This window comes from Atractosteus spatula, unplaced genomic scaffold, assembly GCF_055471065.1.
Source record: "Atractosteus spatula isolate fAtrSpa1 unplaced genomic scaffold, fAtrSpa1.hap1 Scaffold_22, whole genome shotgun sequence".
Taxonomy (NCBI): domain Eukaryota; kingdom Metazoa; phylum Chordata; class Actinopteri; order Semionotiformes; family Lepisosteidae; genus Atractosteus; species Atractosteus spatula.
This window is the reverse complement of record NW_028296786.1, coordinates 217,501-222,500: the sequence shown is the minus strand read 5'-3', so window position 1 is coordinate 222,500 and position 5,000 is coordinate 217,501.

The window sequence follows — 5,000 nt, the reverse complement described above, 5'->3', positions numbered from 1 at the left end:
GGGTGACATGGGATCCCCTTGTTTAACTCCAACTTTTATGAAAATTTCATTCGAGGACTGGTTTTCGGTTTTGATTGTGGTTCTACAATCTTGATATGAATCTTCAATTAGATTTATTATATGGTTGTCCAGTTCTTTTTGTTTCAGAACCTGGAAGATGTGGTCGTGGGATACTGAGTCGAATGCTTTTGCGATGTCGATGAAGACTACCGCAATCTGTTTATGGGATTTCTTTGCGTTTTCAAGTAGGTATTGTAAGGTTGCTAGGTTTTCAGAGCAACCGGAGGCTTCAATGAAGCCTCTTTGTCTTTGGTTGATCGGGCATGCTTTCTCGAGGCGTTTTGTAATGATTCTTGAGAAGAGTCTTAGTAGCATTGACCCGATGGTAATTGGTCTCCAGTTCCCGATATCTTCTAAGCTCTTCTCGTCGGATGTTTTTGGTATTAGGATTGTTTTGCATTCCTTTAATTTGTTGGGAATATGGCCCGTAATCAGCCACAGATTGAATAGTTGGAACAGTGTCACCCCATCACTTTCCAGTTCTTGTATTGCATGCCAATCAATGTTATCCGGGCCTGGTGCGGATGTCCTTTTTATTGCTTTAATATTCTCTTGTATTTCCTCTTCGCTGATCAGGGATTCAAATACTTCGTTGTCGGCTCTGCCATTGGATGTGAAGCCGTTTAGCCCGGGGAATGCTGTGTGTTCCTCCCATTTCTTTTTGTATGAGGAGTAGATTTCCTCAATGTTTATTTTGCATATTGCGTTTTCGGCCCCGTCAAGGATCAGGGATGCCAGCTTCGATTTGTTTTTGTTGTAGAGGGTTTGGTGATACTTATAAATCCTCCTTTTGTTGGCCCTCTTTCTTGTCCAAGACCATTCTTTGCCCTTGTGGTGTTCGGAGGTTTTTTTGTTCTTTGTGTTTACTGCCGACTTCTTGGGTTTTAGTGCCTGCAGTAGTTTATCGGAGGCGATTTCGATTAATTGTTTGATAGTTGTTGGGTCTTTGCTATCTGAGCAGATAGCCTCTTTTATTGCCGGATCAGTTTCCTCATTGTTAATTAAGTCTTTAGAGAGTCTTTTTAGTCTAGATCTTATGCCTGTTCTTTTGGCATAAGTTAGGGGTCTCGCTGTTCTTAGTCTGGCAGCAGGCTGGTCTGGTTTGTCGCTTGCTGCTTGATTTACAGTGGGTTTTCTGCTTCTTGCAGGTCGTCTTTTTTCGCCCACTTGTTTGTTGTTCTTAGTGCCCAGCTCCTGTGCGATTAGCTGGTTGATGTTCTTGGCCCCTTTGTATTTTGTCTCTAGTGATTTTAGCTTGGTTAGCTCGTCCTCTGTCCAAATTTTGCTGGCATCTCTGTTCTTGGTTGTGTTGAGTTCTGTGATACGTTCCTCATTTCTGGTGTCGGGGTGGGCGTGTCTTTTATGCTGGGAAAGCCCGGATTTTGTTAGGAAGTTTGTGTTGCAGATGTCGCACTTCCACTTGCCCTCAATCTCTTTGGTTGTTTTATCGGTTTCCCCCTTACATTTGGGGAGGTGACACTGGATAGAGTGAAGGTTTTTGTTGGTTATTTTGCATTTAGAGCACTGGTATTCAAGTGATACCTCATTATGTTTTTTGATGTAATGCTGTTGTGCCAGTCTAGGTCTTCCGATTTTTTCTTTGCAGATGGCACATGTCAGGTCATCGTTTGGTAGTAGTATTGTAATTGGCAGGTTGTTTGAGCCGTTAGGGAAAGCTGGTTCATCGAGTGATTCGTCACTCTCTGAGATGTTGTCATCATCTTCCTGTGGATGGATTGTGGACTCGTCGTCAGATGTGTAGGTCGAGTCGCATTCGTTCTCATCCAAGATGTTCATCAGGAAGGGATCGCATTCTCGTATGAGGCTTTCGATGATCATTGCCTCCTCGAGGCGTTCCATAAATTTATATTGCGAGCCGTAGATCACGATAGCTTGCGCTATTCTGGGTGATGTCTCCGTGGGGTGGAGTGTGGTTCGACTTTTTTCAGACATGACCTGGGCCAAGTCGTCATGGGTTGTCTGTGTACTCACTGACACAAGTCGTAGTTCTCCATCACCCGTTCTAATTGGGGGCTTCGTGTTACTAGGAAGGGACTCAGCCCGTAGTCCCTCCAGGGCGCCTTGTTGACCCGGGCGACGTGCCATCCGGTATGGTAAATTACTTGTGTTCGTTTTCATATTGGTTTTTCGCCATGGTTACTGCCTAGTGGGTTGGCTGGCCCACAGGAGGGGTAAAATTTAGACCTCATTTGGCCTCCACTAACCCGACTTGGGCAGTGAAGTTACCAGCGGGACCGCGAGGAGGTAGAGGTCACTACGCTCCAGTCCCTTACCCAAGGGGACCTTAAGAGAGTCATTAAGAGAGTCATAGTTACTCCCGCCATAGTTACTCCCGTTGGCGGGAGTAACTATGACTCTCTTAAGGTCCCCTTGGGTAAGGGACTGGAGCGTAGTGACCTCTACCTCCTCGCGGTCCCGCTGGTAACTTCACTGCCCAAGTCGGGTTAGTGGAGGCCAAATGAGGTCTAAATTTTACCCCTCCTGTGGGCCAGCCAACCCACTAGGCAGTAACCATGGCGAAAAACCAATATGAAAACGAACACAAGTAATTTACCATACCGGATGGCACGTCGCCCGGGTCAACAAGGCGCCCTGGAGGGACTACGGGCTGAGTCCCTTCCCAGTAACACGAAGCCCCCAATTAGAACGGGTGATGGAGAACTACGACTTGTGTCAGTGAGTACACAGACAACCCATGACGACTTGGCCCAGGTCATGTCTGAAAAAAGTCGAACCACACTCCACCCCACGGAGACATCACCCAGAATAGCGCAAGCTATCGTGATCTACGGCTCGCAATATAAATTTATGGAACGCCTCGAGGAGGCAATGATCATCGAAAGCCTCATACGAGAATGCGATCCCTTCCTGATGAACATCTTGGATGAGAACGAATGCGACTCGACCTACACATCTGACGACGAGTCCACAATCCATCCACAGGAAGATGATGACAACATCTCAGAGAGTGACGAATCACTCGATGAACCAGCTTTCCCTAACGGCTCAAACAACCTGCCAATTACAATACCACTACCAAACGATGACCTGACATGTGCCATCTGCAAAGAAAAAATCGGAAGACCTAGACTGGCACAACAGCATTACATCAAAAAACATAATGAGGTATCACTTGAATACCAGTGCTCTAAATGCAAAATAACCAACAAAAACCTCCACTCTATCCAGTGTCACCTCCCCAAATGTAAGGGGGAAACCGATAAAACAACCAAAGAGATTGAGGGCAAGTGGAAGTGCGACATCTGCAACACAAACTTCCTAACAAAATCCGGGCTTTCCCAGCATAAAAGACACGCCCACCCCGACACCAGAAATGAGGAACGTATCACAGAACTCAACACAACCAAGAACAGAGATGCCAGCAAAATTTGGACAGAGGACGAGCTAACCAAGCTAAAATCACTAGAGACAAAATACAAAGGGGCCAAGAACATCAACCAGCTAATCGCACAGGAGCTGGGCACTAAGAACAACAAACAAGTGGGCGAAAAAAGACGACCTGCAAGAAGCAGAAAACCCACTGTAAATCAAGCAGCAAGCGACAAACCAGACCAGCCTGCTGCCAGACTAAGAACAGCGAGACCCCTAACTTATGCCAAAAGAACAGGCATAAGATCTAGACTAAAAAGACTCTCTAAAGACTTAATTAACAATGAGGAAACTGATCCGGCAATAAAAGAGGCTATCTGCTCAGATAGCAAAGACCCAACAACTATCAAACAATTAATCGAAATCGCCTCCGATAAACTACTGCAGGCACTAAAACCCAAGAAGTCGGCAGTAAACACAAAGAACAAAAAAACCTCCGAACACCACAAGGGCAAAGAATGGTCTTGGACAAGAAAGAGGGCCAACAAAAGGAGGATTTATAAGTATCACCAAACCCTCTACAACAAAAACAAATCGAAGCTGGCATCCCTGATCCTTGACGGGGCCGAAAACGCAATATGCAAAATAAACATTGAGGAAATCTACTCCTCATACAAAAAGAAATGGGAGGAACACACAGCATTCCCTGGGCTAAACGGCTTCACATCCAATGGCAGAGCCGACAACGAAGTATTTGAATCCCTGATCAGCGAAGAGGAAATACAAGAGAATATTAAAGCAATAAAAAGGACATCCGCACCAGGCCCGGATAACATTGATTGGCATGCAATACAAGAACTGGAAAGTGATGGGGTGACACTGTTCCAACTATTCAATCTGTGGCTGATTACGGGCCATATTCCCAACAAATTAAAGGAATGCAAAACAATCCTAATACCAAAAACATCCGACGAGAAGAGCTTAGAAGATATCGGGAACTGGAGACCAATTACCATCGGGTCAATGCTACTAAGACTCTTCTCAAGAATCATTACAAAACGCCTCGAGAAAGCATGCCCGATCAACCAAAGACAAAGAGGCTTCATTGAAGCCTCCGGTTGCTCTGAAAACCTAGCAACCTTACAATACCTACTTGAAAACACAAAGAAATCCCATAAACAGATTGCGGTAGTCTTCATCGACATCGCAAAAGCATTCGACTCAGTATCCCACGACCACATCTTCCAGGTTCTGAAACAAAAAGAACTGGACAACCATATAATAAATCTAATTGAAGATTCATATCAAGATTGTAGAACCACAATCAAAACCGAAAACCAGTCCTCGAATGAAATTTTCATAAAAGTTGGAGTTAAACAAGGGGATCCCATGTCACCCATTCTCTTCAACCTGGCAATGGACCCCTTGATCAATGCCCTGGAGGAACTCGGCTGCGGTTTCAAAACCGCAGCAGGCAACATATCAACCCTGGCTTTTGCTGACGACCTGGTCCTGCTGAGCGACAACTGGGAAGGGATGAAGAACAACATTAACATCCTAGAAGAATTCTGTAAGCAAACAGGCTTAAT